The following is a 27697-nucleotide window of genomic DNA, read 5'->3' as shown; positions in this document are numbered from 1 at the left end:
CCGAACTGGTGAGCAGGTCAGGCATCACTATGCCATCCTGAAGCAGCGTAAGGGGGATCACTTGGATCAGTGGATCCAAGAGGCTAGGATGGCAAGGGTTGACCCAGATGTGTGTAAGTATCACTCCACTACCTGTTTAATAATTGCCAGCTCATGTATATTATGGATAGGTATGGCTAAATATTCCTTTTATGTCCTTCACAGTGGCAAGTGAGTAGGCTGCAAACCAGTTGGCCTATGGATGTCGCCTGCAGAGGTTGCGACTCAAGGCAGGTTAATAATACTCTTGCATGTACTGTCATAGGAAATAAATCTAAAAGCATTGGTAAGTTAATTGCCAGTATAAAACCTGTATTGTTTAAGGCAAGTACTGCATACACTGGAGAATATGGCAGGAAGAGTCTCATATAGTTTGTATGTAAATAAAAGCATAATAGCCTGACAATAAAGGTCTAACTGCTGGACTGCATATGTATACTCTGGTATCATATGGTAATGTAGATTTGCAATCACTTAATAGTACTGTTGTATTAAGCACCATTACCCACACTGTGCAACATAAATAGAATGTGTAGGAATGTCTGTATATGACTGGTGTAATCCCCACAGGTCATTTAGTACAACTGAGAGAGACATAGACAGAAAACAGTGAAAATACAGACAACAAAATCTGCATAACACATGCAACAGAAATGTGAACTGTTGTATTTTTAGCACACACAGCCATGGTTCAAATCCTGGGAGTGGTAGTAGTCTGCATACAGAATCATACCCTACAACTGTACAGACATGTCCAGAATGTCCAGTAAATTGGCTCATATCTGCTGCCTGTCACTCTGTCCCCTTGGGAAATTGGTGGGATGATCCCAGACGTATAAGCAGCAAACAGGAAATACAAGTGATTGTCACACATCTACAAGAACAAACCTGTCACTCTAGCAACTCCCCGAACTGTTATGAGAGTAATAAGCCAAGTATGTCTTATCTACACCCCCATGTTGTCAAACTGTGACCAGAGTGTGTACAGTAACAAAGTGAGATGTATGTGCATAATACTAATGTGTAATCTGGTACTTTGTGTGGCAACATTCAGGTAGTGCTAATAAACATTGCTCCCACAGGTACATCAGATGCGAACACTGTGCTGAGAAATAAAAGCTTGATACCCTGTACTGGTACTGTTTATTCTGGTATTGTGTGGAATTGTGAGTGTTGCAGTTGCTCTGAATAATAAGGTATCACTTATCACTGTCACCCACACTGTGCTACATAATGTAACTGTGTAGGAAATCCTGTATAAGAGTGTCGTAAGTCATGAAAGGTTGAAGAGGGCAATAGTCTACATATTTCCTGGTTGACCTACATGTGGTCAAGACATGGCCAGAGTCTGTGCAAAAAGAGATGGACAGGTATGTGAATAAGATCAACCTGGAATCTGGGAGTATGTGTAGAAACAGTTAGTTAGTGTTAACAAACATTTCCTCCACAAATGTACCAGGTAAGAGGTTATACTGCAGGTAAAACCAGTTTATGTATAAAGATGATGACAACCATATCACTGTCCAAATTAAAACAATAGGGTAGTGTAGTAATACTTGTAAGGTACAGATAACAGCATTGACTAGGAAAGTAATGCAAACTACAGGAATATACTAGTTGCTAATTGACGTCTTTCTCTCCCCCCCACCATATCTCCAGCAATACACTAAATACCCACCTCAACTGGTATGTGATAACTCCACTGTTATGTTGGGACATATGTCCTATTGGTTGATAATTATTTAAATCTGTTGCTATGCATGTTCTATGTTGAAATACTCCGACATTGGTGGCATGGTGCCATCAGTGTACCTGCATGCTGTTGTTATTACCACTGTGGTCCCATATATGCATGTGTTCTGTTTGCTATGCAATTGTTCCGTATCTGGTGTCTGGGTTAATGGGAATATCTATGCATGCTGTTATACCTAACCTTGGAATGTGTTGACTATTACTAACCCACATATGTTGATACACCATTAACACCATAGCACGTATGGGAATGTGGGTCCTAGCGGACCCACCTGTCCCACCTCAGCTGGCCATGGCATCAGGCACCAGCATGTCTGGGGCCCAACCTGGGACCTCCTAGTCTGTTGGTCCTGCATCACCATTGGATGAAACCACCTCAGAGGATGGGGCACGCCCCCCCCGGGAGCAGGTGTGGACAGGAAACTGTCACACATCGCCAGGTCCGGGACGTGGTATGTAGAGAGCCCAATTAACAGTTTGGCGATCTTCTACACCAGCTCGAGGGCCGTGTGTCATGACTAAAGGGTCAGCATGGCTCTACGACTCAGCCCCCAGCACAGCCAGTTTCAGGGCTGTGAAGGTGCAGTGATGATTGCCCATGGGTGGAGATCTCAGTCCCACTGTTTCCAGTAGGGGGCTCATAGGCTTCAGATTTCCCAACACCCCTCCCAATCAAGGTGTCTACCCCCCACATGTGTCATATACTGCCACTGTATGGGTCCTGTTTGTCATGTCTGTTAACCTACCCGACCTACCTCCCCAAATATTTCTACTATCCCTCCCCAACATCCCACTCTCACCTGAAAAAAAAAGGGCAACCTGTTCCCAAACAAAAATCTCGCCCCATACATAGCTGTCCATTTTGCACACGTGTCCACTGGACACATGTAATCTGGTCTAATTGGCATCACAACATATTATTGTTGTCCTCACTCCTCCCGCAGTGGTTTGAGTGTCCAAATCTACCTCCAAAGTCAATGTATAGACACAGCTGTTGCTGTAGAAGAAATGGGCAGCTATGGACCTTCCCTACACCCTCCTGCACATCCTTAGCTATTTTCACTACTGTCTTTCCCTCTTTGCACCCCTTTTCACTACTGTCCTATCAACCCTTTTTTTCTTTTCTTTTAAAGAAATTAGTGCGGGGGTAAGTGGGAGTAAGCACTTTTAAGGTTTAAGCCTGTCTGCATGGGGGTAGGCAATGCCTACACAGTTTAAGCAATTGAGAAGCTAAATCAGTATAAGAAACTGTAACCGGAAGTTAGCAGTGCTTAACTCCACGCAAACCCAAACAAACCCGCTTACAACTGCTTAAAAATGCCTAAATCCCTCTGTATTTAATGTCCCTTGTGCCCTTGTTCTGCCCAGCAACAAAATAAACAGCCTTTGCAATTCTTGAAACCAGGACCCTGCACACCATAGTCAAAGTGATTTACCACTAAACCATGTCAGATACACATAATCCTGATGTTTTCACAAACATATCATCCAGCTCGGTCATTCAACAGTACAGGAAATGTATTTCAACATGTAGAGGTATGTGTGTGTGTATATATATTAATATCTAAATAGATATAACATATCTATATATGTAGATAGATACATATATATAAACATATATACATATATATGTCTACACACACACACACACACATATATATATATATATATATATATATATATATATATATATATATATATAAACATATATACATATATATGTCTACATCTATATATCTATATGTGTATATATATATATATATATATATATATATATATATATATATATATATATATATATATATATAAACAGCAATATATATATATATGTAAGCATAAGTATATATCTACATAGGTATATACAGACATACATCTGTAGATAAAAATGGGAACATAACAAAAACATATATGCCCACATACACTGTTATTGGGGTTGAGGGGGCCCAAACAACATATGTCTTGTAAGTGTAGATATTTCTGCCCGCACAGCCAAACATGCCTGCCCAGCAATACAGTACCAACTGTTGCAGATCCCATAACCAGGACCTGACACAACATGGGCACAAGATGTTAACAGTACTCCACCCACCTGTATGATGTCAGGCTGGTATCAGTAACATATCATGCAGTACAGTCTGGCTACCATAGGGAATGTACAATGTGGAAGAAATCAACATTCCTAGGATACATATACACAGACACATATATGCAGATACAGATATATATATATATATATATATATATATATATATATATATATATATATATATTGAGCAAAACCAAAAAATAAGTGGTTAAGGTAAACTGTGCTTACAAAATCCAGTCAAATAGCATAAAAACACTGGAAGCAACAAACCAAGGAGGACAAGCTGCAGGAACACAGTGAAATACTCAACAGCAAGAAAGAAAACTGTTTGAAAATGGAGCCTGGGGTCTCAGTAGGTAATATACAGATATATAAATAAATAAATATATATATATATATATATATATATATATATATATATATATATATATATATATATACACACACACATATATATATATATATATATATATATATATATATATATATATATATGTAACTACACATACACAGACAGAGATATGTATAGGAAAATACATATGTAGAAGGTGCACACAATTTGGAACTGCCACTCTGCCTACAGTTGCCACCTTACCAACTGGACACTGTATGAGCCACCCATACAAATGACAATTATTGCCTGCAACATATACCCACAGAGAGGTCAAAGGATATAACACCACACACAGGTTTGCATACATGGGAAAGATTTATTTGTGTACTATTACAGTTGTATATGTCATGTCATATGGCTGTTTAGACACTGACATACATATAAACAGAGTAATGCAACTGTGAAACAGTTATGTGAATACAGTAGTCTGGAAAGGTTTACATACGTTGCTGTCCAGCCCGAGGCCTTCAAGTAGTACAATAGTAAAGACAGACTGGGCCACAGGATACCAATCAATCAACAGTAAGTAATGCAGATGTATAGTCCAGCAGCCTCTGTCTACACTCTATACACAATCTCTAGGGGGTAAAGACGTCAGTTGACACAATGGGATGTATCTGATACATAACAAGGCATAACTGATACCATCACAATCACACTGACAAACAGAACAGTCTGTATGGCAGGAGGCTGCAGGCCTGCATTTACCGAAGGTGAATTGTATGGTAACATACATCCAGATACCTTAAGGCAGCTTACCCCCGATACCCCTACATGTTGTAACAGCTTAGGCTAGTTATGGTGCATTCCCCCCTAGACTCAATAACACAGGGCCATATATGACTGTTACATACACTGGCCTCTGGTGTGCATAAGGGCACACATGTATTGTGTAGGTGAAGCCCACACATATATGGACCCAACCCCAAAGTATGTGTGAGGGACACAACAGCAGTGGACTGATGGCAGGAATGGTAGCATGACATACTCACAGCCCACTACATAACAGCCCCTGACAGCATGTCATATGTACAAAGCCTGGTATGTAGGTGGAGAACAGAGGCAGGAACACAGCCCCATATGTGTAAAACTGTTGTCATACACTAAGCAAGTATTTGGTGTTACAGGATAGTCTGCAACATACCCTTAGTCAGGAATATGAAGTTAGAAACAGAAATGGATGTAGCCATGTACTGATAGCACTCAACACACACTGCCAGCAATATATCTGACACAAGACCTGTGTGGTGGACAGACAAAACATAATAGGCAGACCTCTGGCCATCAAGTGGATAGGCCCACAGTTGAGAGCTATGCAGACAGATTGCATTCCAAGTTAAACTAGTATGTACACACAACCCCTGTAACACTGAGGCTATACAATGCATACAGCAACACTACTCACACTCTGTCTGTAGTTCTGGAACCTCCTACAAATATGTAGCTGGCCTGAGTGTGCAGGGTCTCCTGTAAGGGGTATTGCTACCTGTTGTGTGTAACATTGCTGCCTGCACACGGGAAGGATGTCCATCATACAGGAAAGGTAAAGGGACCACGACCACATGATGTAGGGATTTATAGTAGTTGGTTGCCATGACAGTGGTAATTGGAAGTACTACACAGCATGCTGCATGCAGGTAGCAAGTGGAGGACACTAACTGGTGCAGAGGCCATCACCTGATCATGTGCATCACCTACAAATTTCATGCTGCAGTCTATGCAAGGCAGCTCATTCCATTTACTGGTGAGAGACTGAGAGTGAGAGAGAGAGAGAGAGAGAGAGAGAGAGAGAGTGTGCGTGTAAGTCACAGAAAAAAAAAAACATCCAGAAGAGACTGCATTCCCAGAACAGGTATGTGAAGTATATATGTATGTAATTGACCGTAGTACTTGGTGCATAATAATGGGATAGATGATGTGGAATTATTTATATGTGCCTTCAGGTGTTGTTTTTGTAATGATGTTCAGCTGAACAACTGCTAAGGACAATAGAAACCGTCACTGTGGGTAGTGGGTCATACCCGTCAACTGTGCAGAGCAGCACTGACTGATAAGATTCAAGCCATCATAGTGTGTGCTGTGTAATGGGAAGTATGTATATTATGTGGCCAATAGCTGGTAGCAGAAGTAATGCAATAATGATGGACATGTGGGTTCCATAGCCCTCCTCTTGCAGGATACTCAGGTTAACCTGCATTGTAGCATGCAGGAATGTCATAGGTGTGTAATAGGGTTACCTGCAATCTGGCCTTATATGTTCCCCCCTAATGTCAGGCTGTGTCCATATGTGGCCCATGTCTGTGTTGTAGCAAGGCAGAACAGTGCAGCTGAGCAGGAAGGTGTTGTGAGATTGTGGATCTGATATCTAAATGTACCCCACATATAGGTATGCATATGTGTACACACACACATACACACATATATATATATATATATATATATATATATATATATATATATATACACACACACACACACACACACACATATATATATATATATATATATATATATATATATATATATATATATATATATTTATACACACACACACACACACACATATATATATATATATATATATATATATATATACACACACACACATATATATATATATATATATATATATATATATATATATATATATATATATATATATACACACACATATATATCTATATATATATATATATATATATATATATATATATATATGTGTGTGTGTGTCTATGTCCACAAATATACAGATACCCACATGTAGACATATATATGAACACATATATAAAACATCATATATATCTACACATATATAGATATATATAAACACAAAAGCCAGAAGAAGTAGCTGGATTGAACCCACTCAAAGTAATGCAGGCTGCAAATCACCACACTGTGGTAGAATGCAGAATCCACTTTATTAAATTCAGACCAAAAAAAATCCAAGGATGAGTGCTTTTGTCCAGAAAGATCTAGACTTCATCAGACAATTTACCCCACATAGTTACTTTCTTCTTTTACAGTTCAAACAGGAAGTTCCAGCCAGTTATAAACTAATCAATTATGTCATTAAAAGCACAATATTTACAGTCATTGAATTTAAAAAGCAGACAAAATATGCAAACTGAAAAAGTTCATTAAACACCCTAAAAACACAATATATATAAGTACTGCTTCATAAAACGACAATGTACAATAAATATTTAAATATGTTGAATGTGTTAAAACAATAAATATGTGTAATTAAATACTAAAAACTAGATATAGTAGGAAATGTTAAGAGAAATAAATACACTTATAATACATACCGAACATGTGAATTATTTAAAATGTTAAAATGCTTCTTTGAGGTAGTCACCAAAGGCGTGGATGAGGGTAAGGTGGTTCACACAGACTATCTTGACCTCACCAAGGCTTTCGACACCATCCCCCATTCTGGACTTATAGATAAACTCATTAAACTAGGTATAAATCCCTACGTCACAAGATGGGTTGCCAACTGGCTCACTGACAGAACTCACACTGTAAAAGTTGCAGACTCCAAATCTGACCTCAAGGCAGTGACAAGTGGAGTGCCACAGCGTTCCATGCTGGGACCTCTCCTGTTTGGTATCTACTTCTCTGAAGTACAAGCAAACACAGAAGGCCTCTGGCTGATGAAGTTCACAGATGACTGCAAACTAGGAGCCATAATCAAATCCCCAAATGATGTGGACATCCTACAGAAGGGTCTCACTGAGACAGATGCCTGGTGTCAGAGCCATGGCCTCAAGCTCAATGCCAAAAAGTGCAGTGTCATCCCCTTTGGTAAAAACTCTGTACCCATGAACTACCACATAGGCAGCAATCTACTTAACACCAAATGCGTGATAAGAGACCTTGGGACCCAGGTGGACAGTAGTCTCTCCTTTGATAGTCACATCGCCACAGTAGTCAGGAAGTCCTTCTACGTGGCACACCTCATCATAAAAGGGTTCTCATCCAGGAAAATAGTGGTCATTGTTCCCGTCTACTCATCACTCATTAGACCCATTATAGAGTACAATGCCCCTTTTGGAATGTACCTCACAAGACATCTGCAGCAGCTGGAAAGGCCACAGAAGTACCTCACAAAGAGGATTACTGGCCTCAAACAATTGCCCTACACTGACCACCTCAAAAATCTCCAGCTTTATTCCGTAACATATCGCCTACTCCGAGGTGATCTCTGCCTAACATATAAAGCTATGTAAAACCCAGAGCTGTTGGACATGCTACACCTAAAGAAATCCCAATCCCTCCAAGCTACACACTCTAGGGACCTAAACCTTGTCACCACAATAAACAACACATGCTGGTGGGATAGATTCCTGTCCCAGAGACTTCCTATACTCTGGAACAAGCTATCCATCTATGTCAAGCAAAGTTCTTCATTAGCACTCTTCAAGGAAAATCTTGATGAGTGGATGGGAAATAGGAAATACACCCTGGGGATCACTTCTGTGTCTCTGCTGCGCAGTGGCACAGGAAAATAACTTTCTTGGGTGGTGTAAGCTATGGTACCTTGCTGGCTAGGCTTACGTAGGCCCTTGGGCCAATAGCCTAGTACCTACCTATGAACCTATATATGTATATATATATATATATATATATATATATATATATATATATATATATATATATATATTCTCCAGTTTAAGTTTAATAAAATGCTAATAATGGAAATATCATACTGGCCAGTTCCCAGCATTCAAATGTAATTGCCAGTATAATTCTCTTTTCTCAAGTAATAGTGACCATGCACCACCCCTCATGTTGGTACTGATATTGTCTATAATAAAAAATTTGAACTTATGGTCATTATACTCCAAAACATGTCTGCTAAGAGAATTTGTTTCTTTTTTATTCCTTATATCATATATGTGTTCGTATATGCAATGTTTTAACTTTCTATCAGTCTTGCCCATGTAAAAGCAAGAACAGGTGGAACACATGGCACAATAAATGACTTTCTCTGAGTTACAGTTGTATTTCTGATTGATTTTGATTTCGATATTATTGATGTAAAAAATATTGTCTTCTTTAATGTAACTGCAATAGTTACATCTGCCACATTTGTTCATAGAACCTGACCTGTGGTTTGGGTAAGAGTTGTTGCTCTCAAATATGTTTTTCATATACTTGCCTTTCCTATATACTATAATAGGTTGCGGTCCTATTAGTGGTCTGATGTTCTTGTCATGTCTCAAAATAGACCAGTTTTTTGTTAAGATGTTTCTTACTATGCAACTATCTTGAGTGAATACAATGATGAAAGAAGTCTTATAATCATTCTTACTTGCAATATCATCAGTTTCTTGATTACTGGTGGAAGGACCACTGTCAGTCATATTACAAGACAGTAAAGGTACATAAAACCCACGCTCTCTCTTGTTAACCACCTCAATCATTATTTCACTAATGGACTTATAAGGATAGCCTCTTTTTTGAAACATATTTTTCAAGTTGTCACATTCATTTAAAAATTCATCAATACCAGATACCATATGGGCTGCACCACAAACTGTCCCTTAACTATTGCTTTCTTTTGTTTGACTGGGTGTGTGCTAGAAAAATGCAGTAGTGAGTTCAAATACATGCTTTTTTAAAGATTTTTGATTATTTTCATAATCCTTTTCTGGAAAGATGTCTAAAAAGGAAATTTTGTCAAGGTCATTGGTATAGGTGAACTTTAGAAATTCTGTGGTGGTTCCAATATAGTTTATAAAATCATCAATAGCATCAACAGGTCCATCCCACAGAACAAACATATCATCCAAAAACCTGGTGTAAAATTTGATGTACTCAAAATAACATGAAGAAAAAATAAATTTCTTCTCCCATTGCCTAACTACAATATTTGCATATAAACCACCACACGCAGACCCCATAGCTACCCCTTCTTGTTGTAAGTAAATTTCTTTGTTAAACAGAATGAAGTTGTTTTTAAGGACAATTTCCATCAGTTGTGAAAAGACCAAGATCTGGAAGTGTGAGATATCTTTTTCATATAAAAAATCTGTAAACCACTCCAAACCAATTGTGTGAGGTATGACTGAATAAAGGTCCTTAATATCGATAGTAATAAAAACAAAAGTGTACTTGAAAGGTATCTCGTCTATAGCTTGTAAGAAGCTCCATGATTCCTTGCAGATACGTGTCTCACTCAATATGTGTTCTTTTAACTTATTGTCCAGATATCTTGCAAGGGGGTGGGTAATGAACCCTTTGGAGTCTACTATGGGTCGCATGGGTGGTTGGATAAAATTTTTAGGCAATTTTGGCAGCCCAAACATGACTGATATTTTAGGGCAGGGAACAGAGAGAAAATTAAGCATATCAAGACAACACCTCCACCTTTTTCAGGTTTCATAAGTCTAATAGTTTGCGAAAAGATTTTTATTTTGTCTATTACCTTGTTCTCATTCATGTCAGAGTTCCTACTAGGAAGCTTAGAGTTACGTATATCTAACTCACACATGTTCTCAAAAAGTTGGACAACGAGATGAAGTGGGGGGTTATATGTACTAGAGATGGATAAAGGGTTGACAAAGGAACCAGGTGCAAAGTTTTTAAAAAGAATACTGATTTGGAGGACCTTTATTCAATCACACCTCACACAATTGGTTTGGAGTGGTTTACAGATTTCTTATATGAAAAAGATATCTCACACTTCTAGATCTTGGTCTTCTCACAACTGATGGAAATTGTCTTTAAAAACAACTTCATTTTGTTTAACAAAGAAATTTACTTACAACAAGAAGGGGTGGCTATGGGGTCTGCGTGTGGTGGTTTATATGCAAATATTGTAGTTAGGCAATGGGAGAAGAAATTTCCTTTTTCTTCATGTTATTTTGGACACATCTAATTTTACACCAGGTTTTTGGATGATATGTTTGTTCTGTGGGATGGAACTGTTGGTGCTATTGATTTTATAAACTATATTGGAACCACCACAGAATTTCTAAAGTTCACCTATACCAGAGACCGTGACAAAATTTCCATTTTAGACATCTTTCTGGAAAAGGATTGTGAAAATAAGAGGTTTGTTTCAAAAATCTTTAGGAAAAGCACGTATTCAAACTCACTACTATATTTTTCTAGCACACACCCAGTCAAACAAAAATAATTAAGGGACAGTTTGTGTGTGCAGCCTGTATGGTATCTGGTATTGATGAATTTTTAAATGAATGTGACAAGTTGAAAAATATGTTTCAAAAAAGAAGCTATCCTTGTAAGTTCATTATTGAAATAATGATTGAGGTGGTTAACAAGAGAGAGTGTGGGTTTTATGTACCTTTACTGTCTTGTAATATGACTGACAGTGGTCCTTCCACCAGTAATCAAGAAACTGACAATATTGCAAGTAAGAATGATTATAAGACTTCTTTCATCATTGTATTCACTCAAGATAGTTGCATAGTAAGAAACATCTTAACAAAAAACTGGTCTATTTTGAGACATGACAAGAACATCAGACCAGTAACAGGAACGCAACCTATTATGGTATATAGGAAAGGCAAGAATATGAAAAACATATTTGAGAGCAGTAACTCTTACCCAAACCACAGGTCAGGTTCTATGAACAAATGTGGCAGATGTAACTATTGCAGTTACATTAAAGAAGGCTATATTTTTGGCATCAATAATATCAAAATCAGAATCAATCAGAAATACAACTGTAACTCGGAGAAAGTGATTTACTGTGCCATGTGTACCACCTGTTTCTTGCTTTTACATAGGCAAGACTGATAGAAAGTTTAAAAAATCGCATATACGAACACCTATATGACATAAGGAATAAAAAAGAAATTAATTATCTTAGCAAACATGTTTTGGAGTATAATGACCATAAGTTCAAATTTTTTATTATAGACAATAGCAGTACCAACATGAGGGGTGGTGCATGGTTGCTATTACTTGAGAAAAGAGAATTATACTGGCAATTACGTTTGAATGCTGGGAACTGGCCAGGCCTGAATGAACATATTTCCATTAGCCCAATTTTAAAACTAAAGGCACTGGAAAGACTTAAAAAAAAAAAAAATATATATATATATATATATATATATATATATATATATATATATGTATACGTATATATATATATATATATATATATATATATATATATATATATATATATATATATATATATATATATATATATATTTATATATCTCCATTATGCATTTTAACATTTTAAATAATTCACATGTTCATTATTTATGTTGTGTATTTATTTCTCTTAACATTTTCTACTATATCCAGTTTTTAGTATTTAATTACACATATTTATTGTTTTAGCACATTCAACATATTTAAATATTTATTGTACATTGTCATTTTATGAAGCAGTGCTTATATATAGTATGTTTTTAGGGTGGTGTGTTCCATGAACTTTTTCAGTTTGTATATTTTGTCTGCTTTTTAAAGTCAGTGACTGTAAATATTGTGCTTTTAATGACATAATTGATTAGTTTATTACTGGGTGGAACTTCCTGTTTGAACTGTATAAGAAGAAAGTAACTATGTGGAGTACATTGTCTGATGAAGTCTAGATCTTTCTGGACAAAAGCGCTCATCCTTGGATTTTTTTGGTCTGAAGTTAATAAAGTGGATTCTGCATTCTACAACTGTGTGGTGATTTGCAGCCTGCATTACTTTGAGTGGGTTCAATCCAGCTACTTCTTCTGGCTTTTGTGTTTATCTGCTTCAGTTTGTGCTTTGTTACTTTTTTATATATAGATATATACCTATATGCACATGTCTACATGTATTCAAACACACACACAAACATATTTGTATGCAAATATATGTCCCCTATATTACTACCGGGGGGATAACCTCACCAAAGGGGGCATGGCATTCATCCCCCCCTGACATGTGTAGAGGAACTCCTAGCCAGCCTCGTGGCACCTGCCCATCCGCACAGCCCGCAACCGGCAGACACCTTTGTGGAGGTGGCTGCCACCCACACACTGGCCGATGAGAGTGCAGGTAAGGCCACAGGGCACATCAGTAGACCACTGTTGCATGTACATCTGCATTGGTACAGGTAGATCATACATATCTGACATGTCATAGATATATTTTGTTGCTGCATAGTAGTGATAAACAGATGTGCATATACGGTAGTATTGAGGACATGTACTGTTGATGTACTGTAATGCTACACCCACCATGTAGTAAAGCCACAGGTGTGGCCACTGACTTTGCATCTCTCACCCTCTTATGTAGGTCCCTCCGGGATACCACCAAGGCAGTAGCCTGTAGCTGGTGAGTATGGTTTATGTAGATGCTTGCCCATACACCGGGCATGTAATGGTGATGGTATATTCCATGCACACATCTAACACACCTACCCAGAATGCATGCTGTACATGTGCACATATTGTTGCTGTTAAATGCATGGCATCACAGGGGTGACCATGACCGGCTATTGGAAGGGTATGACAGACACCTGCATGATAACTAACATCCTGTCATTGCGGAATGTGTCCACAGGGATTAACATAATGGTGGGAGATATGGTCTACAGTAGAGACATGTTTGTAACAACACCCATATACAGTGCACCACCAGTGTATATACCCGTAGGACAATGGCAACTGCTGCAGAGTTACACTATAGCATAAGGCATTACTGTGGTCCACATTATCAGCTGGGACTAGGCTGTAACATGTGGAGTTCAGTGTATGGGATACTGCAAAGTGACAGACATGTGTAGGCCTTACTTGTCATGCATCTGCAAAAAGGCTGAAGGAGGGGGTGTCAGCATGACACACCACTGCACTGCAGCAGGGATCCTAAGGATGCTAAGAATGGCTGTATCTACACATAGTGAGGTTCACAGCAATAGTGACAGCAGTGTGTGAACACCAAGGGATTTGTACATGAGTAGACCTTGCAATCATGTAGATTAGGCGGACATGTGTAGGGCAGACTGAACATACACTGGCAAATGCAGATGGCCCACGCTAGTATACCCCTGCCAGGAGTAGTGACTGCTGTAGTACACATAACAGGAGGTGCGACACACCGTCATGATAAGGGTTTGCACACATATGTCCACATGGAGTGTATGCATTGTGGTCATCATCCACACACCTAACACACTCTGTAGACACTGCATGTGAAAGTACAGGACATATGTCACGTATCGGGCTCATGTACTGTTAAGATATGCGGTGATGTGGTCCCATGGCAGATCAAGGATGGGTGCATCATATCAATAAGGGTGTGTACACCCCCCATAGACATGGCATGCTCTGATGGTTGTCACTGTAAGATAATTGGTTTGGTCATACATGGTCCGCTGATGTTGAGAGCTTTAAATCAGAAATAAGGCATTCACAAATGACATCTGTCCACATATCATCCCAGGTATGTGTTGCTGAAAACCATAGGGGCTGTGAGCATTAAAGATGACATAACAGACACTGTAGTACACATTCAGCAATGGGTTGTACACCTGTCAGGTGTGGTGCACAGTACACAGTAGGGTGCAGTACAGGTGTACAGCAATACTGTGTACATGGGTGCAGTGGTATCCAGGGGAAGGGGCATCACCTAGTGACACAGCACATGCATCACACACATGTATACTGCTGCTAGCATGGATTGACTATAGCTGCACTGCATGCTGTTGTGTACCATATGTTATGTATGTTGACAGATGGGTAATAGGAGAGCTGTGTGTACTATCATGGTGCAACCTCACCTGTATGTGTGTGTGTGCATCCTGGTAGGTAGTTAGTTTCTCTGTAGTGTCACTTTGGTGAAGTGGAGGGAGGTTGAAACATGTTGGATGCGTGTGTGCATGTGTGTGTGTTTGTGTGGGTGGCCATGTATGCACATGTGTGATTGTGGGGTGTTCATACAGCAGTACCTCCCTTTGAGATCATGCAGTACATGGACATGGACTGCCACATTACACACCAGGAATACTTGTCATGTTTGTAATCACAGGACAGCTGATAGTATAAGGTCTGTAGCATGGAACAGGCATTGTGAGGGAAGGTAGACACCAGGTATACCCTTAATATCACATTGAGCAGAGAGGTAACCTACAACCCACGTATGCAGCACTACAGATGCATTGGAGATGTACTAGTCAACACCAGGGAGTATATCCATATATTACAGTTGTCACATGACAGGCTGATTGAGCAACATATCTGGCATGTATTGAGCAATACATACACATGACACACTAGTGCATGACATTACTGAGTGAACAAAGTAGCCCACACATATAGGGGCCATGCTCATGATGTTTGGACATACACAGGGACAGGCTAATATGGTTCTGATGCACACTGTGACTGTACTACAGTGCACTACAGTACTGCAGTATAACATGTTGTAAGGAGTAAAGTGTAATGCATATATGTCAGGTAGTATAGCCATCCAGCAATGATGTAGTATAGTTATTAGTGACACTGGTTGATTGTGGTCTCTATAATGTTATCGATTTGTGTTGTAGGTGTACATTTATCAGCAGGAGGATGGTCTGCAGTCATATTCCACAATGGGGTATGACACTGTGGTGACACCATAGCTGTGACATATCTTGGGTACAGTTGAACACATGTCACAGGTTAGTATAAGAGTTCTTGCCTGTGCCTCATGGACAGGTGACCCACTGGGGCATGTACAATCTGCAACCTGATGTAGACCCATCCACATACACGCACACTGTTACTTGGCAACACTGGGACTAGACCCCTACCTAGGTATGTAGTGATACTGAAGTGTGTGGCTTCCATTGCACACACCACACAGCGTTTAGGGTGAGGTGTGTCCCAGGTTACATGTTACATGCCGAATATCCCCAGACATGTACAGTATGCTAATGAGCGATGTAATGGGTGTATGTGGACAATACATAGTGTGAAATACCTTCATATATACATTAACAGACACATAACAGGCAGACACACATCCAAGAGACCAGGGCCTATCGCTGCTAACTAACATGACCATGTGTCCAATGTTTTACAGGTAGGCTGCACACAGCACATGCATAACTGGCCTGGAATGTGGTATTAGTTACCTGTATAGTTGATGGTGACAGTGGTAACCATAATGTGGTACATGGGACATATACCGGGTGTACTTTGGTGTAATGACAGTGTACACAGCACCCACATCCCCCAGTGGATATTATACTCCCTGAAACCCATGATGACACTTTGATATACCCACCATCACACATTGGCCATGAGTGCAATACAACCCATTTTAGATCTCAACAATGGTACTACAGGGATATGTAGCTAATGCACATCCCACATGCATAGCAGGGTGTTGCATTGTCATGTCTCACTGATGGGCAGCAACAACACTATCTGTACTACTGTGTGGCAATTGGTACTGTAATAAGAGTATGTGGCCTAGGAATGCTGTATTCTACAGATAAATGGACATTTACACATATACACACTTGCCAGAACACAATAGGTATCCCATGCCTATCAACCCATTTGTACAACACTGTTGTGATGGAACTGCAAGGCTCGTGTAGCCGGTATGGTGTGGAGCTTACGAGGGTCTATGAAATGTCCCATACAGCAGCAGCCACAACTGGCTATGGAAATGGGCATTGTGGTGGTTGTGAAGGCCCTCATGGAATTCTCATGTACAGGTATGCTAACACACAGACACTGGTATACTCAGTCATGCACACTTACACATGTGCCAGTACTGTGGTGGATCTCTGCAGGTGGTCATAGCTGTGTATCTAGCTATTGCCCAAGGAGAGATGGGTTGTGTAGGGGTTGTGTGTACAGTGGTATCCTGCCACCTGCCATGTGCAGCAGGCAAGCCATCAACCGACACTACTGTGGTGACCCTCAGGGTGGAAGTGACATGCATCAGCCATTCCACCAGGTGCCTCCTGCACATGGCCACTGAGGTGATCAAGTTGACATGCATGTAACATGCATTAGAACACATGGTTAGTGTCTGTGATGGAGACCTGTACCCAAACATGTTCAGTTGACTGTGGTAGTGCAGTGGAGGTACCCATGGCATATGGTGTGTACAGGGTGTTATCTCCAATATGTGCCAGTTCTTACACATCTGGGCAGACATGTCAGTGTCAATCAAGCTTAGGATGCCTGTACATATCCCAGGAGGATACCTGCCATCTGCACATCTGTACAGGGACGGACAGTCATCCGCTTGGCAAGTTGCTATGCCGTAGGATGAATGTGTTGACAGATAGACTTTTGACAACAATATGTATGCCATAACTACATGTCAGGAGCCCTTGCTACCATGTACTGTACAGACGGTAGTCTACAGTTACATTCCACATGTTGGATCATTAGCCAGTAGGGGTTATATACTGTGACACTGCTCACACACCAGGGATACAACAGGGAAGCCTCAGGGTCCAGCTATGCCTGCAGGTGTGCCTGTTGTCAGTACTACATTTAGCACTCTACTCCTGCATGGGTAGGCACTGTTAACAGTAGTACCACCATCAGACACTACATGCCAGTGTGCCAGCACGTACCTTGGGCTACTACCCCTGTATGTAACAAAGTCACATGGATAACAGTGCTGTACAGGCCTCGCATATGTCTGTGTCCCAGACATGACACTCACACCCCTTGCTACCATAATGACAGCACATAGGCACATGTACTGTACATGGCATTACATACACTTATTACAGATGTCATTACCCTGCTATGTTATCAGACTGGGTGGTGTGAATCAATTACCAGGGCTAAGCCATGCTTAGCAGGTATCAACATTGCTGCAATGTAACAGCTAAGCTGATTTGCGTACTGGTAAGCGAAACCTACACTGTGTAAGCATCCATACATTTACCAGTAGCTTAGCACCGCTTAGCTTCATGCAAAACTTTGCAAATGCACTTAAAGCTGGTCAAAACTGCCTTAACCACTCTGTATCTGACAGCCCATGTTCTCCCCAGCAACAAAATGAACAGCCCTAGCAGGTCTTGAACCCATGACCCTGTACACTAAAGTGACGACACTTAACCACTACGCCATGGCCACTGTGATGACAGCTGTTGTTTTTCCAATATATCTATCAATACACATATTGATTAGTATTGAACAATTGCCTTTGCTACCACAGTTATGTAGTACTTGTTATTAATATGACTGTTGCATCACATATGTTGTTTTAACATCATGTACACATAGCAGATACGGTGATATACATCTGGGAGAGTATACACAACTGTGAAGTTTACACATGACAGGAAAATGGATATATACATATAATAGATTGATATATGTGTACATGTACATACACATGCATATTCATGCATATGTCTGTATACACATCTATATAGCCCAACATATATATGGGCATGTGTACATCTCTTCGTATGTACATATATGCATGTATATATATATTTATAATATATATATATATATATATATATAGTTATAATATATATATATATATATATATATATATATATATATATATATATGTATACATAGTTATATATGTAGATATCTATAACTATATGTGCATACATATTTATTCTGATATACCTATTACTGTCAATATATATGTAGATAACCGTAAGTATATGTGCATATGTATCTCTATCTGTATATGTGTAGACATAGCTTGCTGTGTATATGTATATATCTGAGTGTATATATATATATATATATATATATATATATATATATATATATATATATATCTATATATATATATATATATATATATATATATATATATATATATACACATACCTATATATATATCCATCTATGTATGCTGATATGTATATGTGTATATATCTATATAGATATATGTATAATTATATATACATGTATGTCCACCATGTGTCCTGAACATGGAGTGGAGCCCTACTTCAGCCGTAATAGTCCCAACCTTGTAGTGCAAGGGGATGTCAGTTATGTAGTGCAGGTATATGTGTAGACTATTGCTACTGTGATAGGGGTTGTCTTCTCAGACATGGGAGGTCACATCTGCTTTTATCATGTGCGCCATTGGCTACTGACAGACATCCTAAGGACATCATAGTACAGTACCACTGCTAGCACAGTAATGATCCTGTGGACTACAGCAGAGATATGGCCAATAAATGTGGACAGTCTGATACACTCTGGTCAGTCCAGAGGTATGCACAGAAACTCTTAGTGCCAGACATATAGACCAAGTCTGACAATGTGGATGTTAACAGCCATGTAGATGGGTATAACCCGTAAATACTGGTATACCTTTGTCCCCATAGGTTATACATTCACACACCCCTTGTCTGTCCTGCCACATAATTACCACTGGTACAGAGGTGCCATGGCCACATACTACCCACTAGTTAGTGACATACATCTGTACAGCATCCCACTGCTTTGTCTGACATACATGACTGTTATGGGGCCTGGCAGCAGTACACCTGGCAAGTATCTGTATATAACATCACACTGGGTAAGGACACTAAGCTGCTAGGCATGTAACAAAGCACTGTGCAGGCTACAGGCAGACTGTCACAACACTGGCCTACATTTCTTATGGGAATACACATGTACCTGTGTATATAGCAGGCTCTACAGGCATGTCACAGCACAGAGTAACAGGCACCTGTGTGAAACTGCATAACCACAACCAATGTGAACACAGCCACATATGGTAGCCAGCATAATATTACAGTATATGGATCGACATCGTCCTCATATGTGCCACTCACACACTAACCCTACATATACTGTGCCACTACACAGTGTGGTCCGATGTCTGTCTGTGGTATGGGACATGTATGTGTTTGGCCCTACAAATATGTAAGCTGATAGGGTAACATAAAGCGAAGCAGCATGATACATCATATAGACCAGGACCAAGAACAATGGCATCTACCACAGTTTGTACACAGACCAAGGTACATATTTACAATACACACACTGTCGACAATCACCATAAGTACACAGACCTCAGTACTGTACACACAACCACAGTATGCCCAGGTTATTTCCTCAAAGAGAAACCCTACTATACATAACATGTGTCACAGTCTGATATCCCACTGGCTTGTTATCAGATATGATGTCAATAAATTATGGTGTACAGGACATATGCACCTCTTACTGCATCACATATGTACACAGGTTGACATAGTTGTGGCTGTTGGCACAAACACAGGGCCAGTCATGTACTGTAGTAACAGGGTTTGTTGTAACATATCTCCTATGAGGGATATATGTCAGTAACTCTCATGTCTGTCACTATGTATTCTCTGGAATCCTCCCACTATGCTTCTGCAGTTCACAGATAGGTGCTCTGTGGAGAACACAAGAAAAAAAAGGCACCATACATTGCCCAGTGTGCAGATGACCCTACAGAGGGGCGTTTCCTCAGTAACATAGCACTCATGACAGGTATGAAAACATGTAGAACAGCCATATCCACACACACTCTGTTAAACCAACATTACTCCAAATGCAGAATAGCAAAACTTGCATTCTTCAGTCATGTCAGGCACATCCCCCTCCTGTTTGTTGGCCTGTTTCCACAGTGTATGCTGTTAGAAGTAAATCCCCAAACCATCTGTAATGCTGTTTGCCAAACAACAGATCTAGGTCCTGCTCACAGTGAATGAAAAAGTCCAACACCAACATAATGTTCCTAGATACTGGAGTGTGTTTCCATGCAATTGGCTATGGGAATGTCACCACAGCTGTTCCATATGCAATCAGCTAGAGGAGGGCTGCAATACATGCAGAGGCCATCAGCTGATCATGAGCATCACTTACAAAACACATGCTGCTGCCTAAGCAAAGCAGATGTAAGTCTCCACATCCACCAGAGCGGGAGTGAGAGAGGCAGACAGAGGCAAAGATAAGTCAGGGAGGGGTGGGATAGTAAAACTTCAGCATGTTTGTGTCACACACCTATCAGTTCAGGGTATCAATCCCCTGACTGACTATGTATTGCTATCACATTAGATGCGCCACATAGATTACATGTTGAGGAGTTCTCCAAAGCATATTTGATGATGAGTGACATCTACACCAGTGATATAGTAGCTATACGGTAGGTGTAGTACACGTGCCTGTCCGCATGAACAGGTGTGAGAGTCAACACAGCCACACCCTTCCAGGGACCCACAAACAATGACACACTTGACAGGGTCAGGAATACAACTACTCACTAGTTAGGTTGCTACAATACAGTACTAAGCATGTATCACATGCACCACAGGGGTTATCTGGAGGTTATATAGGCAAAGGATATGTGGAGGTGTCTGACATCAGACAGCATGCTTCAGTATGCAAAAGGTGGTTGTAGTGAGTGTGAATGTGGTTATAAGCATCATACACTGCACATACAGACATAGGGTGCCAGTAGTGACATGCATGGGTGCATTGCTTCATGGGTGTGTAGTGGTCGACTGTGCCAGACAGCTATACAAGGCTAGGTGATGGGTATACCTTGGCATCAGGCCACATGACAAAGGTCTGCAGTGTGGCTCAAGGGTGTAGTGTCTGGATTGGCCCACACAGGTGGGTATTGTATTCACCATCCAGTCACCTGGGTAACTATTGTGTGTGGCCATTGCTGTGCATTGCTTGCCATGTATGTGTTCTTTAGTCCATGACATGGACAGTGTCTGGGATGTGCACATGTCCCACATGCATGTATAGTGACATGTGAAACTGTACCTGGGGTGTCTGGTCCATGTTGTGTACACAGATTGTTATCATCAGATGTGCCAGTCCTGGTCTCATGTGGCGGGGACTGATAATGGACAGTAGGTTGACCCTGCACCTACATTGATAGCATGATACATATATTCCCTGGGGTCAGTGGCATCTGTTCATACAGGGCATGTGTTTAAGGCATGGTATGTCCTCTGTGGGTGACATTTGATGGCACCACAGGTGTTTCAGGTGTCCAGTGGGGAACATAGTGAAGGTGTACTGTCTGCATGTATGTGCCTATTGGAGTGATGGACAGGATGCCATGCCCTCTGTAGTCCACTGCAATCACACCATGGTTACTATCTGTAGGCAATATACAGGGTACTACCAGCATAGCGGTTCTTGCCTAGGCAAATGTGTTTGTGTATGAGACATGGGTTGAGAGTGTTCTCTGGGTAATACAAGGGTTGCTAACTTTGTTCACCAGGCCTTGATATCACATGTAGGGGTATCGATTTGCACCCCACCCTCTCAACTATTTCACATCTGTTATCCCTGTAAGGTGGACATTGTGTCATATACTAGGGCCACCATATAAGAAATTTGCAAAACCCGCTCCCCAATGACTCCAGTTGTTACACACACACAGCCACCTCCACACAGGATATGAATGACAAACACACACAAATGCACACACACACACAGACACACACACACACACACACACACACACACACACACACACACACACACACACACACACTCACACATGTCTGGGATTAGAACTCCCACCTAACTAGTTTACTACACTAAAGCACTATATAGTTATAGGGCACACCACAGAGATTACTGGAGTACTCCTTCCCCAAAGGTGTATTTCACAGTGAATGACATTAGCAGGCTTGCCAAAGTAGGGCATTTGAATTGTAGTGAGTGTGACTAGCCTAAAAAGCATTGCTCCCTACACAGACATGGAAACATACACACAAACATCCACACTTGCCATGTGTGGGAATAGAACCCCTACCAGGATACTACATCACACTACAGCATTACTCTGTTATAGGACATACCATGGAGATTACTGGGCTACACCTTTCCCAAAGGTGTATTTCACAGTGAATGACATCAACAGCTTTGCCAAAGTAAAGCATTTGATCTGTAGTGAGTGTGACTTGCCTAAAAAACATTGTTCACTACACAAAGTAACATACACACACAAACATCCACACTTGCCATGTGTCTGACGAGAACCCCTACCAGACTTCTATATCACACTAAAGCATAACACTGTTATAGGATGTGCCATGGAGATTGCTGGGTACACTTTTCTGAAAGGTGTATTTCACAGTGAATGACATCAGCAGCCTTGCCAAAGTAGGGCATTTGATCTGTAGTGAGTGTGACTAGCCTAAAAAGCATTGCTCCCTACACAGACAGATACACACAAACACACACAGTTGCCATGTCTGGGATTAAAACTCCTATCTAACTAGTGTATCACACTACAACATTACACAGTTACAGGATGCACAATGAGGATTACCGGGCTACACTGTTCCCAAAGGTGTATTTCACAGTGAATGACATCAGCAGCCTTGCCAAAGTAGGACATTTGAATTGTAGTGAGCGTGAGTAGCCTAAAAAGCATTGCTTCCTACACAGACAGAGACACACACAAACCCACACATTTGCCATGTATGGGATTAGAACTCCTACCTAACTAGTTTATAACACTACAGCAGTACGCAGTTATAGGATGCACCATGGAGATTATTGGGCTACATCTTTCCGAATGATGTATTTCACAGTGAATGACATTAGCAGCCTTGCCAAAGTAGGGCATTTGAATTGTAGTGAATGTGTATAGCCTAAAAAGCATTGTTCCCTACACAGACAGAAACACACACACACACACACAGTTGCCATGTCTGGGATTAGAACCCCTACCTAATTCATTTATCACACTATAGCATTTTGCAGTTTTAGGACATGTCACAGCGATTATTGGGCTATTTTATTCCAAATGGTGTATTTAAAAGTGGAAGAACTCAGCAGGCTTGTCATAGTAGGGCTATGGGGAGGGCAGTGTGTGTGCATGAGCCATAACAAATTCATCTAGAGGTTGACACACCACATGCGGGAACACGCAGGGTTATGTTCTGCAGGTACGTGTATACAGCTGCTAGATGACTCCTGCCTTGTACAGTCATGTTGCACAGCTAGCACTTGCACTAGATAGTCTGTAATGCTGATGGATACTGGTGGCTAGTGTCTACAGTGAGTGACATTTACACATCATGTGGTTGTAGCCATTTGGCTGTGTGCTGGGTGGGACAGGCCTCATTATGGATGGTTCGTCACAGTCACTCTCTTCCAAACATCTATGTATATCTACAGTTGGTGTATTGTAGTGTGTTGTCCTTGGTTATGTCTGTATTCCTATCCACTGTGTGTGCAAAACATGACTGGTGCATACTGAGGAGTGTATGCACTAACATCTGAAACTGTTAGATATGTATGGTCCACTGTTGTTTGCAGACATGGGCTTCATTTGTTTAAGTGTGTGAGCATGCCCAGTATGCCCTTCTGTATTGAATGTGTGGATCAGTTCCAGGTAGTTTGTATTCCAGTGCAGACCTTTGTGTTGTACACCTACAGGTAGCAAACTGTTTCTGCAGGGTATCCGTAGATCATCTGGCAATATGGGTACAAACTCCGCAGGGGATAGTGTGTACTGTAGGTGATTATGTCTGTGATGCTTCTGCTACATGGTACTGCTGTTAGCAGAGATATTCAGACATGTGTACTGTTATACACTGTGATGTTTTATGTCCTCATGTACTGTCAGGTGGACATTCTTGCTCACAGTGATGTCCTGGGGGACAAGGGTGACTGCAGCTGTGTCTGGTATTGTGGGCAGACATCTACATATTCATGGTAGGTTATGCCATTCTGGAGGGGGAGCTGCAGACACTTGCTGCTGGGTCTATGTATCCAGTTCAGCACCTTGGTACAGTGCTGAAAGAGGATCCCATACTTGTACATCCATCAACATGACAATATGGCCTTATCTTGCTGTGGCAATACCTCAGATCTGTACAGATTCACACAGGTTACCCAGAGGCAGGGGCCATGAGTCAGGACATTACCCCTATTGTGGTGTATGGGCAGGTATGTAGCCACCCATTTATGTGTTTGCAGCCAGGGAGAGTGTGTGCACACAGCTCTGTGTTGGACCTTGCACATTCCATGCTGCCCATGCTCCCACCCCTTTCTATTATTCTATCCTCTTCCATACATTATGCATACATTCTCTGATACTTTTCCTAAGGTTATCACCTCATCATAGCTGTGTTTTGGTGTTGGTCCACAGTTCATGCAGTGGGACATGGTTGACATGTTTCTGTGATTTGTCCACATGGCCTTGCATATGGCTTATGTGGAGTGTGTTATGTTGTTATTTGGGTGTCCATGACATAACATGCATTGGCAGTACATGTGAGATACAGGCCTTTGGCAGAGGCATGTAGGCCATTTGGTGTTGATGCGGGCCAGCTGTGGCAGGCCATTGCATTCTGTCAGTCCTACAGTCTCAGACCACCATACAGTATATTCCCCTGGGGTGAAAGGTAGGTGTGCTAGGTGTTCATGTCAATACTTTCTATCAGTCTTGATCAGGTGGTGTGGATGCTGGCAGAGTGCTACCTATGGTTGTGACACACCTGCATGGGACACCTGCACTGCATGTTGTATTCTTTCATTATTGCCATATATAGGTGGGCTCATATTGTACCCATTCCCCACAGCAGGGATACGACCAGAGAGGTATCTGTGGGTGGTGTTTGGGTGAGCTGGATGCATGTGTGCTATGGACACTTCTTGCATCTGACACACTGATATGCATGGGGCATTCCAGTTATGCTGGCATGTGCAGGTACATCAGGTAAATCAGTCCTACCACCTTTGTGATCTGCAAGCGTTTGGGCAGATGACACTGGTATCCCCTACTACAGGCCCAGATAATGTGATGCATACCTGTATGTACAATTCCAAGGGTGTCTCCATTTTACAGTTACACATTATATACTGTATGTCTGGGGTACTTTCCCCTGTGTAATGCTTGTATATCTAGCCCAATAGCCATGCCATGTCAATCTTTCAGATGGTGACACATATTACCACCATACATTTACAATGGCTTACTGCTAGTATGTGTTATACTGGTGGGAATTGTCTTTGGCACTGCAGTTGTGAGGACTTTGCCCTGTCATCAGTAGTGAGCAATGGCCACCAGGTCATACCTCAACATGCATACATACTGACCACTCTCACACAATATGAAACATACACCAACCTAACACACACATACTGCATATTGTGCAAATGCTACAATCTATCTTGCTACCTTGGCCACCTCTGGGCATCTGTGCTCTACTGGTATTATACCCACACATACATCTTACTACATTTCTACATAGGATTGGGGGGCACACCTGACTGTTACAAGGTTTGTACATCAGATTGGGGGGGACACCAGACTGGTACTACATTTCTACATAGGATTGGGGGGGCACACCTGACTGTTACTACATGTCTACATAGGATTGGGAGGGCACATCTGACTGTTACTACTGTCTACATAGGATATGGGGGGCACACCTGACTGTTTCTACATTGCTACAGAGGATTGGGGGCACACCTCACACTTGTAGACATTTGTTATGACTGTACTGGTATGTCAGGTACTCCATTTCATTATGTTTTCTAACCTATCATGCTGACTAGAGGCATGTAAATGTACTACAGGTCCTACGTTTCAGTGACCTACATATTAGTTTCTGACTTCCTACCCTTCAGAAGTAACATCCCACTGCCTGACCTGATGTAGTCTGTCTGTGTAGGCCTGGGGAGGAGGTTACCCATAGGCATCATTCAGTGGCCTTAGCACAGCCTTTGTTTGTGTTTGTCTACACCTGTCCTGCTGGCTGTTACTGTTGTTGGGTATGTGAACCTCCCTGACTGACATGTATGTGTCATATGGACACACATGTAGCCCAGTACATTTCCTGCAGTGGGTTTTGTTACCATGTGTAGTACTGGCTACTATGGTGACACCCGTATTTGTTACAGATCTCATGCTGCCACTATAGGTGTCTACTATCTGCTGGCATCACATTAAGCCACCCGATTCCCTTGCATGCTCACATCCATACCATAGATACAGGTAACAACACATACTACTACATTCAGCAGTTGGTAGGTTGAGTGAGTTACCTTGTGGGTATGCCAGTATTGAGGGTGGTGCGGAAAGGTTACCAATGTTGGATGCACATAGTACACTCACTACAAATGGTTGAGCACAGGTAGTGTTATGTTTGTCATCCCTTTTACTGTATGTGCGAGTCAGAGAGAGGAGTCATTCCCTAGGTCCCTCCTGTGTCAGTGTATGTGCTATGCGTTGCCTCTTTGCCAAGGCCAGGGCATACTGGGCATGCCTCCTTTGGCCTACTGGGGCAGGCTCAAGTTGTTCCTCCTCTGAGTCACTCTGTGCCTGTGCAGGCCTTGGAAATGGTGGGAGGCTGTGTGGCCCTGTCCCGTGCTGCTCCTGCTGCAGCTGTTTCTGCAGGATCAGATTGTGTAGCATGGCACATACAATGATAATTTGGGTACATGTAGCTGGTGAGTACTGCAAGGCTCCACTGGATGTGTCCAGGCACCGGAACTATGACTTGAGCATCCCAA

This window comes from Protopterus annectens, chromosome 2.part2, assembly GCF_019279795.1.
Source record: "Protopterus annectens isolate FY-2018-M chromosome 2.part2, PAN1.0, whole genome shotgun sequence".
Taxonomy (NCBI): domain Eukaryota; kingdom Metazoa; phylum Chordata; order Ceratodontiformes; family Protopteridae; genus Protopterus; species Protopterus annectens.
This window is presented reverse-complemented; position numbering follows the sequence as displayed.